Source organism: Scyliorhinus torazame, chromosome 6 (assembly GCF_047496885.1).
Source record: "Scyliorhinus torazame isolate Kashiwa2021f chromosome 6, sScyTor2.1, whole genome shotgun sequence".
NCBI lineage: Eukaryota > Metazoa > Chordata > Chondrichthyes > Carcharhiniformes > Scyliorhinidae > Scyliorhinus > Scyliorhinus torazame.
Window position 1 is genome coordinate 78,901,168 of NC_092712.1, and position 15,050 is coordinate 78,916,217.

At 48.1% G+C, this 15,050-nt stretch overlaps 1 protein-coding gene across 3 annotated transcripts in view; it reads left to right on the top strand.

Annotated features, from left to right (window-relative positions):
* Nucleotides 1-15,050, top strand: part of znf438 (zinc finger protein 438) — a 311,227-nt gene that overhangs the window by 285,678 nt on the left and 10,499 nt on the right. The window lies entirely within an intron of this gene.

Genomic DNA, 15,050 nt, shown 5'->3' on the forward strand with positions numbered 1-15,050 from the left:
TGTGGTGATCTGCCAACAGGCAGGTCCTCCGTTTATCTTTCCACTCCTGGTGGCCTTGCACCCCATTGCTTATGGAAGCATCCCAAGTTTGCCCCCAGGCTATTTGCCTGACATGAATTGTATATTAATATCAAGAGAATTACAATTTATAGAGGCATCTAGAGGTGGAACATGGAGACAAGTTGAATTTTATGGCACTTTCTGTTGTTTTCAAGTTGAAATATTTTGTAATATACTTTCATAAATGTTTTGAATAAAATATAGTTTGGGGGTAAAAAGCCTCCCAAATTGTCTAACATCATCATTCTCTTTCTCTCTCCTGGTCTACATCTCTCTAATCTTCCTCCAGTAACCTCTTTCAGCAAATTTGTATGCCTTACAATGCGATCAATCCAACCTTGTGATCTTTCCTTTTCCACCGACCTGAGAACTTTCTCATTGCTCTTACAGTCTCTCGAACTGACCTGCTCCATCTTTTTTCCAGAACCACTTTTCACAGCTTTCTAGTCTTTGGATGTCCGTTTCCCCCACCTCCATTGGAGGAAGATGTATTAAAGCCAGACAAGTTTACATCGGTAAATTCCATTATAAAATTATACATGGGAATTTCTGATGTAAGCTACCTAACTCTCAAATTTCTCAAAGGACTTTTGATCTGTTACATCAGTGGTCTCCAAATAGTTGATCGCAATCGGCAGGTCAATCCTGGGGCCTCAATCCTGGGGATTGTCGTTGCTTGCCGAACCGCGCCACGTTGCGCGAGACTCTGGATTGTCCGAATGATGAGCGAATCAGCTCATTGTCCGCCAAACCGTGTCAAATTGCACGAGACTCATGATTTTTTGTAATGACGAACAAATCAGCTCATTACCTGCTGAAAAACGCCAAAAATCTGCAGGACTCTGGCAATGAAATTCTTGCAGGCGCCAAAACTTGGAATAAGCTGGTTGAAGACAAAATAATGGGCCAGGAACCTCCAAGAGGGCAAAAACCTACCATTTCCGCAAGGAATGGAAAAATATGACAACTATCAAGAGCATGCCGCTGGGCACTTTCCGCCAGAAGGCTGGAATTATTGTCCGAAGACTCAGCAAATACACTAAATGTTTCTCGCTGCAGTTTGAATCTGTAGACATGACGGATATGGTCCAGCTTTTGTTCGCATGGCATTCAAAGACTCAACAGGCCAGGTAGGCTACAAGAAATGGGGCAGCATGGTAGCACACTGGTTAACACAGTTACTTCACAGCTCCAGGGTCCCAGGTTCGATTCCCAGCTTGGGTCACTGTGCGGAGTCTGCACGTTCTCCTCGTGTCAGCGTGGGTTTCCTCCGGGTGCTCCGGTTTCCTCCCACAGTCCAAAGATGTGCAGGTTCGGTGGATTGGCCATGTTAAATTGCCCTTCATGTCCAAAAGGTTAGGTGGGGTTAATGGGATAGGGTGAAATGAAAATCGCTTATTGTCACAAGTCGGCTTCAAATGAAGTTACTGTGAAAAGCCCCTAGTCGCCACATTCTGGCGCCTGTTTGGGGAGGCTGGTACGGGAATTGAACCATGCTGCTGGCCTGCCTTGGTCTGCTTTAAAAGCTAGCAATTTAGCCCTGTGCTAAACCAGGCCCTATGGGGTGGCGGCGTGGGCCTAAGGAGGGTGCTCTTTCCAAGAGCTGGTGCAGACTAGATGGGCTGAATGGTCTCCTGCACTGTAAATTCTATGTTCTATGTTCAAAAGTACTGAAGCGGGAAATTAGGAGACCTAAGAGTTGAAAAGTTCTTGGCAAGTAGGATTAAGGTGAATCCCAAAGCTTTTTATTCATATATAAAAAGCAAGAGGGGGTAGCAGGGAAAGGATTGGACCACTTAAGGACAGTGGGGGGAATCTACATGTTGAGCCAGAGGAAATGGGCGAGGTACTAAATGAATATGTTGCATCAGTGTTCACTAACGAAAGGGACTTTGTGGAAGATGATTCTCGGGTAGGGTGTGTAGACAGTCTGGATCATGTTAACATCGAAAAGGAGGTGGTATTTGGTCTTTTAAAAGATATTAAAGTAGATAAGTCTCCTGCGCCAGATGGGATTCATCCCAGAATACTGAGGGAAGCAAGGGCCTTGACTGACATCTTTGTATCCTCATTGGCTACAGGTGAGATCCCAGAGGACTGGAGAATTGCTAATGCGGTACCGCTGTTTAAGAACGGTCGCAGGGATAATCCTGGGAACTATAGGCCGGTGAGCCTCAGGTCGGTAGTAGGTAAATTATTGGAGAGAATTCTCAGGGACAGGATTTATACCCATTTGGAAACAAATGGACTCATAAGCGATAGACAGCATGGTTTTGTGAAGGGGAGGTCATGTCTCACTAACTTGATTGAGTTTTTTGAGGTGGTAACAAAGATGATTGATGAGGGAAGGGTGATGGATGTTGTTTACATGGACTTCAGTAAAGCCTTTGACAAGGTGCCTCCTGGCAGACTGGTACAAAAGGTGAAGTCACACAGGATCAGAGGTGAGGTGGTAAGATGGACACTGAACTGGCTCGGGTTGAAGTAGAAGGGTGGTTTTCTGAATGGAAGGTTGTGACCAGTGGTGTTGCACAGGGATCTGTGCTGGGGCCTCTGTTGTTTGTGATGTACATAAACGATTGAGAAAAATGTAGCCGGTCTGAATAGTAAGTTCACGGATCACACCAAGGTTGGTGGAGTGGCAGGTAGTGTTGAGGATTGTCAGAAGACATAGGACATAGATAGGTTGGAGACTTGGGAAGAGAAATGGCAAATGGAGTTTAATTCGGACAAATGTGAGGTCATGCATTTTGGTAGGTCTAACATAGAGGGGAAATATACCGTAAATGGTAAAACTCTTAGGAATATAGAAAGTCAGAGAGCTCTGGGCATGCAGGTTCACATATCTTTGAAGCTGGCAACACAAGTGGACAAGGTAGTCAAGAAAGCATACGGAATGCTTTCCTTCATTGGACGGGGCATTGAGTATAGAAATTGGCAAGTCTTGCTACAGTTGTATAGAACCTTGGGATGGCCACACTTGGAATATTATGCACAATTCTGCCCAGCACACTACCAGAAGGATGTGGAGACTTTGCAGAGGAGGTTTACCAGGATGTTGCCTTGTCTGGAGGGTGTTAACTATGTGGAGAGGCTGAATAGAGTCTGACTGTTTTCATTAGAAAGATGTAGGTTGAGGGGTAGTCTGATAGCGGTCTACAAGATTATGAGGGGCATGGATAGAGTGGATGGGCAGGCACTCTTTTGCAGGGTGGAGGGGTCAGTCACCAGAGGGTATAGGTTTAAAGTCCGTGGGGCAAAGTTTAGAGGAGATGTGCGAGACAGGTTTTTTTACACAGAGGGTGGTGAGTGCCGCGAACGCGTTGCCAGGGGAGGTTGTGGAAGCAGATACGTTAACGGCATTCAAAAGGCATCTTGACAAACTCATGGACAGGATGGGTATAGAGGGATACGGCACAAGGAAGTGCTGAGGGTTTTGGCAAAGGTTGATATCATGACCGGTACAGACTTGGAAGGCCGAAGGGCCTGTTCCTGCGCTGTATTGTTCTTTGTATGCGACTGAGGAAAACGTTCCAATTTAAGAAACCGGTTTCCATCACAACCGATGGTGCGCCATCAATGATTGGTGTCAATGCGGACTTTGTTGCACTTAGCAGAAATGACCCTGAATTCCCCTCCTTTGTCAGTTACCATGTGTTATCCGCCAGCAAGTGCTAGCGAGCAAGATCAACCTTCCTCATGTAGTGTCGGTTGCTGTCAAGATCGTCAACTCAATTTGTGCCCGGGTTCTGCAACATCGCTTGCTCAAATTGAGTTTGATGCCACCTACAGTGAACCATTCCTTCATGCAGATGTGAGGTGGTTCAGTCAAGGAAAGATTTTTAGATTTGCTCCCTGAAATTGTCACCTTAAATCAAGAAATGAGGTGTGCAGCGAGCTGTCAGATAATGCATGGTTGCTAGACTTGCCCTTTTTTCGGGACATAAGTGCAAAATTAAATGAACTTAATTGTGAACAGCAAGGGAGGGACAGAGACAAAAAGGGCTCCAGCCAAACAAATTCTGTGACCACCTGGACAAATTGGAAAAGGATTTCAGGAGTGAGACAAGATGGAACAAATCACTTTGTCTCAAAATCCCTTTCTTCAAATGGACATTGGAGAACTGACAGCACAATTTCAGCAGGTGTTTGAACAAAGCAGTGGACTTGACGTAGAAATCATCACCGTACAAAATGGAAAAGCGCTAAAGCCATGTCAAGGGACAAAGACTTTTGGGGACTTGTAGAAAGAGATGAGTTCCCTCTTCTGATATCCTGCACACTCAAGGTGAAGAACTACTTTGGTTCTACATAGCTCTGTGAGATGGCTTTTTCCCAGATGAAAATCATCCAGTCTAAGTATTGCACTTGTCTCACGTGCCCATCTGATGGACTGTATGAGACTAACCATCTCAAATTGTGCAAGCACAGGTGTCACACTAAGGATAGGTGAGTGTTATGCATAGCGTACATTTTTTGGGGGGTTTTGTAGAATGAATTTTTAATAGTATACCTTGGTGCTGCATTTAGATTCTAAAGTGATCTTGTGCTTATAAAGGTTGGAGACTGGGCGGTATGTGGCGCAGTGGATAGCACTGGGACTGCGGCGCTGAGGACCCGAGTTTGAATCCCGGCCCTGGGTCACTGTCCCTGTGGAGTTTGCACATTCTCCCCATGTCTGCGTGGGTTTCACCCCCACAATCCAAAGATGTGCAGGTTAGGTGGATTGGCCATGCTAAATTGCCCCTTAATTGGAAAAAAAAATAATTGGGAACTCTAAATTTATTTAAAAAAAATAAAGGTTGGAGACCACCACGTTGGACCATGCTGAAGTACCTCCAATTTGGTTTATAATCTGCGTCAAACTCATAACAGCATTCTGTGAGATCAAAGCAGAAGTCTGCTGTTCTCAATTTCTTTGTAGTCTATGACACTGACCACAACACTTTTTGCACTTTCATTTTTCTCCACTATCTTGCTTTTTACAGTCCACATGCATTGGCCCACTTATAGATCCGCCCCTACCTGCTCCATCACATACCATGTCCTTGATGATCTTTTTTCCCAATGACTCAAATGCTAAGTTTCTGATCCTCATTTTAAAAATCTACCGATGGCCCATTCCACAATACTGCTGAAATCTTCTCCTGTCCTAGAATCCCCAGAACACACTGACCTCTTGTACTTCTCCTTTGCTACACTAACAACAGAACGATAAGTGGATTACTCTTGTTTTCTGGAATTCTTTCAACCAGCTGCTTTGCCTTTCCATTCCCTCTCCTTTAAAATGTCATCAAACCCATCTCTTTAATCAATTTCTTGTCACTCTGTCGAGTCTTTCCTTATCATAGAATTTACAGTGCAGACCATTCGGCCCATTGAGTCTGCACCGGCTCTTGGAAAGAGCACCCTACCCAAGGTCAACACCTCCACCCTGTCCCCACAACCCAGTAACCCCACCCAACACTAAGGGCAATTTTGGACACTAAGGGCAATTTGTCATGGCCAATCCACCTAACCTACACATCTTTGGACTGTGGGAGGAAACCGGAGCACCCGGAGGAAACCCACGCACACACTGGGAGGATGTGCAAACTCCGCACAGACAGTGACCCAAGCCGGAATAGAACCTGGGACCCTGGAGCTGTGAAGCAATTGTGCTATCCACAATGCTACCGTGCTGCCCCAATCTGACTGAGCATCTGTACTCTACCTGTTCAATCACTACAGCTCCACCTTCATCACCATAATCCCCGCCAAGCTCACATCCAAACTCCAAAACCTAGGACTCAGCACCTTCCTCTGCAACTGGATCCTCGACTTCCTGACCTATAGACCACAATCAGTAAGGAAAACCAACGACACCTTGATACCGAGTCCTCACAAGGCTGCCTACTTGGCCCCCTACTATACACCTTATGCACTCGAATATGGCAAAATTTGGCTCCAACTCCATCGACAAGTTTGCTGATAACACAACTGTAGTGGGTTAGATCTGTACAAGTCAGAGTACAGGAGGGAGAGAGACAGAGAATTTAGTGGCATGGTACCATGTCAACAATTTTTCCCTCAATGTCAGCAAAACTATGGAGCTGTTCATTGAGTTCAGGAAGTGAAGTGTCATCCACGCCCCTGTTTGTATCATTGGCGCCGAGGTGGAGATGGTTGACAGCTTCAAATTCCTGGGCATACACCATCAACAATCTGTCCTGGTCCATCCATGTCGACTCTACAACCAGGAAAGCACAACAATGCCTATACTTTCTCAGGAAATTCAGCATGTCCACAACGACTCTTACCAATTTCTATAGATGCACCATAGAAAGCACCCTATCTGGCTGCATCTCGGGTTGGTATGACAGCTACTTGGCCCAAGACCGCAAGAAACTACGTAGTCTTATCACGCGAGCCCGCCTCCAATCCATTGACTCTTCTACACCTCCCGCTGCCTTGGGAAAGCAGGCAGCATAATCAAAGACCCCTCCCACCCCGGTTATTCTCTCTTCCAACTTCTTCCATCGGACAGGAGATACAAAAGTTTGAGAACATGCACTAAAAGGTCAAAAACATCTTCTTCCCTGTTGTTACCAGACTGCTGAATGGACCCTCTTAGGGTCTGAACTGATCTTTTTAAAAAATAAATTTAGAGTAGCCAATTTTCTTTTTCCAATTAAGGGCAATTTAGCATGGCCAATCCAGCTAACCTGCACATCTTTGGGTTGTGGGGGTGAAACTCATGCAAACACGAGGAGGATGTGCAAACTCCACACGGACAGTGACCCAGGGCCGGGATTCGAACCTGGGTCCTCAGTGCCGTATGCAGCAGTGCTAACCACTGTGCCACATGCCACTCTGGGTCTGAACTGATCTCATGGACTGGACTGAACTGATCTGACTATGCATCTTCTCTCTAGTTGTCGCACTATATACCATATACTTCACCCGCTGTCTATGTTTATGTATTTTCATTATATATCCTCATGTACATGGAACATAGAACATAGAACAATACAGCGCAGTACAGGCCCTTCGGCCCACGATGTTGCACCGAAACAAAAGCCATCTAACCTACACTATGCCATTATCATCCATATGTTTATCCAATAAACTTTTAAATGCCCTCAATGTTGGCGAGTTCACTACTGTAGCAGGTAGGGCATTCCACGGCCTCACTACTCTTTGCGTAAAGAACCTACCTCTGACCTCTGTCCTATATCTATTACCCCTCAGTTTAAAGTTATGTCCCCTCGTGCCAGCCATATCCATCCGCGGGAGAAGGCTCTCACTGTCCACCCTATCCAACCCCCTGATCATTTTGTATGCCTCTATTAAGTCTCCTCTTAACCTTCTTCTCTCCAACGAAAACAACCTCAAGTCCATCAGCCTTTCCTCATAAGATTTTCCCTCCATACCAGGCAACATCCTGGTAAATCTCCTCTGCACCCGCTCCAAAGCCTCCACGTCCTTCCTATAATGCGGTGACCAGAACTGTACGCAATACTCCAAATGCGGCCGTACCAGAGTTCTGTACAGCTGCAACATGACCTCCCGACTCCGGAACTCAATCCCTCTACCAATAAAGGCCAACACTCCATAGGCCTTCTTCACAACCCTATCAACCTGGGTGGCAACTTTCAGGGATCTATGTACATGGACACCTAGATCCCTCTGCTCAGCCACACTTTCAAGAACTTTACCATTAGCCAAATATTCTGCATTCCTGTTATTCCTTCCAAAGTGAATCACCTCACACTTCTCTACATTAAACTCCATTTGCCACCTCTCAGCCCAGCTCTGCAGCTTATCTATATCCCTCTGTAACCTGCTACATCCTTCCACACTATCGACAACACCACCGACTTTAGTATCATCTGCAAATTTACTCACCCACCCTTCTGCGCCTTCCTCTAGGTCATTGATAAAAATGACAAACAGCAACGGCCCCAGAACAGATCCTTGTGGTACTCCACTTGTGACTGAACTCCATTCTGAACATTTCCCATCAACCACCACCCTCTGTCTTCTTTCAGCTAGCCAATTTCTGATCCACATCTCTAAATCACCCTCAATCCCCAGCCTCCGTATTTTTTGCAATAGCCTACCGTGGGGAACCTTATCAAACGCTTTGCTGAAATCCATATACACCACATCAACTGCTCTACCCTCGTCTACCTGTTCAGTCACCTTCTCAAAGAACTCAATAAGGTTTGTGAGGCATGACCTACCCTTCACAAAGCCATGCTGACTATCCCTGATCATATTATTCCTATCTAGATGATTATAAATCTTGTCTCTTATAATCCCCTCCAAGACTTTACCCACTACAGACGTGAGGCTCACCGGTCTATAGTTGCCGGGGTTGTCTCTGCTCCCCTTTTTGAACAAAGGGACCACATTTGCTGTCCTCCAGTCCTCTGGCACTATTCCTGTAGCCAATGATGACATAAAAATCAAAGCCAATGGTCCAGCAATCTCTTCCCTGGCCTCCCAGAGAATCCTAGGATAAATCCCATCAGGTCCCGGGGACTTATCTATTTTAAGCCTGTCCAGAATTGCCAACACCTCTTCCCTACGTACCTCAATGCCATCTATTCTATTAGCCTGGGGCTCAGCATTCTCCTCCACAACATTATCTTTTTCCTGAGTGAATACTGACGAAAAATATTCATTTAGTATCTCGCCTATCTCTTCAGACTCCACACACAATTTCCCATCCCTGTCCTTGACTGGTCCTACTCTTTCCCTCGTCATTCGCTTATTCCTGACATACCTATAGAAAGCTTTTGGGTTTTCCTTGATCCTTCCTGCCAAATACTTCTCATGTCCCCTCCTTGCTCGTCTTAGCTCTCTCTTTAGATCCTTCCTCGCTACCTTGTAACTATCCATCGCCCCAACCGAAACTTCACACTTCATCTTCACACAGGCCTCCTTCTTCCTCTTAACAAGAGATTCCACTTCCTTGGTAAACCACGGTTCCCTCGCTTGACGCCTTCCTCCCTGTCTGACCGGTACATACTTATCAAGAACACGCAGTAGCTGATCCTTGAACAAGCCCCACTTATCCAGTGTGCCCAACACTTGCAGCCTACTTCTCCACCTTATCCCCCCCAAGTCACGTCTAATGGCATCATAATTTCCCTTCCCCCAGCTATAACTCTTGCCCTGCGGTGTATACTTATCCCTTTCCATCATTAACGTAAACGTCACCGAATTGTGGTCACTGTCCCCAAAGTGCTCACCTACCTCCAAATCCAACACCTGGCCTGGTTCATTACCCAAAACCAAATCCAACGTGGCCTCGCCTCTTGTTGGCCTGTCAACATATTGTTTCAGGAAACCCTCCTGCACACACTGTACAAAAAACGACCCATCTATTGTACTCGAACTATATCTTTTCCAGTCAATATTTGGAAAGTTCTGAGCAGAGGAATGCAAAGGAGCTGCGATGCATTGGCCGGGAATCGAACCCGGCATATTTTATCACATATTTATCGTATGTTCTATGTTCTCATGTATGGAGCGATATTCCTGGACTGTACGCAGCACAATACTTTTCACAGTACCTCGGTACACATGGCAATAAAACTAAAACTAATCTAACCTGCAGGTGCTGTTAATTGCACATTATTGTTTGTGAATTTTGTAGAGTCACAGAATAGGGCTATTCAGACCATCAATTCAATGTCAGTTCTCGGTAGAGCCACCCAATTTCTCCTCTATCTCCATACCGCTGCAAGTTTATTTCCCTCGGGTGTCTATCCAAGTTACTTTTGAAAACATTGATCATCTTCCACTTCCGCCACCCTCGTTTCAGATCATTATCACTTGCTGCATAAAAACGTTTTTCCTCAGACCATCTATATATCTCTTACCCGAAATTGGTGTCCAAGTTAAAGGGAACAGCTTTTCTTTGTCTTCTCATCTAAACCCGTCATAATTTTGTACATCTCTTATTAATTTTCACCCTCAACTTCCTTCGCTCCAAAGTGAATCACCCTAGCTTCTTTAACTTGTCCTTGTAGCTAAATTCCCTCATTACTGGAACCAATCTTGTGAACTTCTCTTCACCACCTCGAGGATCCTCACATCCTTCTTGATGTATGAAGATTTGAACCTAAATGCACTACTCTAGTTTTGCATAAACCGAGCTCGATAAAGGTTCAATATAATATCTTTAATTTTGTACTTAATACCTCTTTATGAAACCCAAGGTCCCATACGTTTAGCTAGCCATTCTCCCAATATGTCTTGCAACCGTGAAAGATCTACGCAGATAACCTCCCCGCCCTGCCACCACTCTTCGTCACTGGACACTCTTTAGAATCTTTCCTGATGTAAGTATCGCTTCTCCCTAACCCTTCTGCCAAAATTCACCATCTCTCACTTCCTCAAAAGTTTTTCTTCCAATGGGTCTTGCAATCATTTTGACATTGGAATCTCATCTTTCGTTCCCTTCTATTCATTCTCTCGATCCCAATTAATGGCGTCACCCACTAATCGATGCCGTCTTTCTCATTCCATCATCAAAACCAGTAGCTGGTATGCACCATCCAACTGCCAGCTTGACATCCAATGTTCAATGAGTCAATATTTTCCATGTCTTCAAAACTGGAGCTTTTTAAAAATTTAATTTCTTGCCAGCATGTATCAATCCCATTAATCTTCTATCTCCTTAGGTAACTCCTATGAGCCTAATCTTTTCACGACGTATTTTCCATCCCAAACTCTCCATTACTCTGACAACAGACCATTGATTATTTCCTACACCCGTAGCTTATCCTGAGGCTGATCCTTTACCTATTATGCTTCTGGCATGTGGAAAACTCATCCTAAATTATTTTCTCTTGCTTCCTCTTAAGGTTTGAAAGAAAGCAGTCCTTGGACTCCCACCACCACCCCCAAATCCAGCAGTTCCTCTGCAGTATCCATCTTTCTCCCTGGACCGTGCTCTCGGGAGACATTGTCTTAGGTGTGGAGTACTGTATAAATACGTGTTAAAATGTTTCATGAAGCTGGAAGTTAAACTTGTTATTTAACAGTTAATTTCTCTTCTGAGCAAGTTAAATTTTCCAACAGTAAAATTGTGCTGGAGATTGCTCTTGTGAAGGATTACTTTTTCCACTGTTGTTTAATTCATTCAAGTGGTGCCATGTGTCATGATATGCAAACATAGTCGGCTTCCAGTTGCGGCTATGCCTAGGTAGGTCGCACGTTCGGCAGCTCCCGCCGGGAACGGACTTCTGGGCTCTTCAGAGGGGCCCCAACGGTAATTGTTCAACGGCTTCCAGTGTGGGAAGGTGACAGCAAGGTTCCCCCGACATTATAAGGATTGGACCAGGAGTGGAGCGGCTAAAAAAGTGATCCTGGTGCAGCAAAACGTGCGAGGGAGGAAAAGCAAGATGGCGGCGGGTGGAGACCAAGCAGCGTGGGCGCAGGCGTTTCTTAAACGCTGCTTTGAGGAGCTGAAGACACAAATGCTGGCGCCAATGAAGGCGGCGATTGAGAAGCTTGTGGAGACCCAGAAGGCCCAAGGGGCGGCGATCCGGGAGGTGCGGCAAAATGCTTGGGAGAACGAGGACGAGATCTTGGGCCTGGCGGTGAAGGTGGAGGCGCACGAGGCGCTGCACAAGAGGTGGGCGGAAAAATTTGAGGACCTGGAGAATAGGTCGAGGAGGAAGAATCTTCGGATTCTGGGTCTCCTTGAAGGAGTGGAGGGGCCCGATGCTGGGGCATATATGCTCAATTCGCTGATGGGCGCGGGAGTTTTCCCGAGGCCCCTGGAGCTGGATGGGGCTCATCGGGTCCTGGCAAGGAGACCCAAAGCCAACGAGCCGCCAAGGGCTGTAGTGGTGAGGTTCCACCGCTTTGTGGAGAGAGAGTGTGTCTTGAGATGGGCCAAAAAAGAGTGGAGCAGCAGGTGGGAGAACACTGAGATCCACATTTATCAGGACTGGAGTGAGGAGGTGGCTAAGAAGAGGGCTGGTTTCAACTGGGCTAAGGCGGTGCTCCATCGGAAGGGGGTGAAGTTCGGGATGCTGCTGCCAGCGCAATTGTGGGTCACGTTCCAAGATCGGCACCACTATTTTGAAACGCCTGATGAGGCATGGAACTTTATACAGACTGAAAAGTTGGATTCAAATTGAGGGTTTGTCATGGGGGGATGTTTACTGTGTTTACCGCGTTTGGGGAATGTTCTTTTTGTTTGAGTGCTGGGTGGGGATGGATGAATGGATTTGATGTGGGGGCTGTGGGAGAGTGTGGGCGTCAGTGTTGTAGGGGCAGGGCCCCACGGAGGAAGAGGGGGGGTGGAGGCCCGGGGATGGGGGGTTGGGGTAAGGCCACTAAAAGGAGCTGCGCCAGAGGAGGCGGGGCCGGCTCAGGAAAACACGGGCTTTTTCTCGCGTTGGGGAAGGATGGGGGCGGGAGGGGAAGGGCGGTGCTGGAGAGGAGTGCACACTGACTGTGGGGGGATTCTCACACTGGAGGGTCGATGGAATGGCGGGAGAGGCCGGGGTCAGCAGGAGTCAGCTGACTTATGGGAGTGTCATGGGGGGAGCAAAATGGCTAGATGAGGATCTGGAGGGGGGGGGGGGGGGGGGGAACTGGGTTGCTGCTGCATTGGCCAAAAGGGAGCTAGAAGTAGGAGAGGTAGTCGGGGCGGGGTCCGCCGCCTGGGTGACTGGAGGGACCGGGAGGGCCCGGGTGTTCGCGCACTTAACCACGTCTGCCTTCAGTCCCTTTATGCTCCAGGAGACACATCTGAAGGTGGCAGATCAGGTTAGGCTGAGAAAGGGATGGGTAGGGCAGGTCTTTCATTCGGGGCTGGATGCGAAGAATAGAGGGCTTGCAATACTGGTGGGGAAGCAGGTGTCGTTCAAGGCACTGAATATTGTAGTGGATGATGGAGGTCGATATGTGATGGTGAGTGGTAGGTTGCAGGGGGTGCGGGTGGTACTGGTGAACGAATATGCCCCGAATTGGGATGATGCCAGATTTATGAAACTCATGCTGGGTCGGATTCTGGATCTGGAGGTAGGAAGCTTGATAATGGTGGTTTTTGGGGGGGGGACTTCAACACGGTGCTGTACCCAGCACTGGACCGTTCTAGGACCATGACGGGTAAGAGGCCGGCTGCGGCCAAGGTGCTCGGGGTTTATGGACCAGATGGGGGGAGTGGATCCATGGAGGTTTGCCAGACCGCTGGCCAGGGAATCTTCCTTCTTTTCCCACGTCTTAGAGCCTACTCCCGGATAGATTTTTTCATTTTGAGTAGGGCGCTAATCCCGAAAGTGGAGGGAATGGAACATTCGGCCATAGCCATCTCGGACAACGCCCCGCATTGGGTGGAGCTGGAATTGGGAGAGGAGAGGGACCAGCGCCCGCTGTGGCGCCTCGATGTGGGACTGTTGGCGGATGAGGGGGTGTGCGGGCGGGTGCGGGGGTGTATTGAAAGATATTTGGAGGCCAACGACAACGGGGAGGTGCAGGTGGGGGTAGGCTGGGAGGCGTTGAAGGCGGTGGTCAGGGGAGAGCTAATCTCCATTAGGGCCCACAGGGAGAAGAGAGAGGGGAGGGAGAGGTTGGTGGGGGAGATTCTAAGGGTAGACAGGAGGTATGCAGAGGCCCCTGAGGAGGGGCTACTTAGGGAGCGACGGAACCTCCAGACGGAGTTCGACCTGTTGACCACAGGGAAAGCAGAGGCACAGTGGAGGAAAGCGCAGGGGGCGACGTATGAGTATGGGGAGAAGGCGAGTCGGATGCTGGCACACCAGCTTCGTAAGAGGGAGGCAGCGAGGGAGATTGGTGGAGTTAAGGATCGAGAGGGGAATACGGTGCGGAGTGCGGTGAGGATAAATGAGGTATTTAGGGACTTCTATGGGGATCTGTACAGGTCTGAGCCCCCAGCGGGGGAGGAGGGGATGCGACTATTCCTAGATCAGCTGAGGTTCCAAGGGTGGAGGAGGAGGAGGTGGCTAGTTTGGGGGCACCGATTGGGCTGGAGGAGCTGGTTAAAGGATTGGGCAGCATGCAGGCGGGAAAGGCCCCGGGGCCGGATGGGTTCCCGGTTGAATTTTACAGGAAATACGTGGACATTCTGGGCCCGTTGCTCGTGAGGACTTTTAATAAGGCGAGGGAGGGGGGACCTTGCCCCCGACAATGTCCAGGCGCTGATTTCTTTGTTCTTGAAGCGGGACAAGGATCCATTGCAATTTGGGTCGTATAGACCGATCTCGCTCCTCAATGTTGATGCTAAGTTGCTGGCGAAGGTGCCGGCTACGAGAATTGAGGACTGTGTCCCGGGGGTAATTCATGAGGACCAGATGGGATTTGTGAACGGTAGGCAGCTAAACACAAATGTGCGGAGGCTCCTCAATGTGATTATGATGCCCTCGGTGGAGGGGGAAGCGGAGGTAGTGGCAGTTATGGATACGGAGATGGCCTTTGATCGGGTGGAGTGGGAATATCTTTGGGAAGTGTTGCGGAGGCTTGGGTTCGGGGAGGGGTTCATCAGTTGGGTCAGGCTGCTATATAGAGCCCCGGTGGTGAGTGTGGCTATGAACTGGCGGAGGTTGGAGTACTTTTGGCTGCACCGGGGGACGAGGCAGGGGTGCCCCTTATCCCCCTTGGTGTTTGCACTGGCAATTGAGCCGTTGGCCATGGCACTGAGGGAGTCCAGGAAATGGAGGGGACTGGTCCGGGGGGGGGGAAGGAACACCGGGTGTCGTTGTATGCCGACGACCTGTTGTTGTATGTGGCGGATCCAGTGGAGGGGATGGCGGAGGTCATGCGGATCCTTAGGGAGTTTGGGGATTTTTCGGGGTATAAACTCAACATAGGGAAGAGTGAGCTCTTTGTGGTGCATTCAGGGGATCAGGGAAGGGGGATAGATGAGCTACCGCTGAAGAGGGCGGAAAGGAGCTTTTGGTACCTAGGGATCCAGGTAGCTAGGAGTTGGGGGGCCCTGCACAAGCTCAATTTGACGCGGTTGG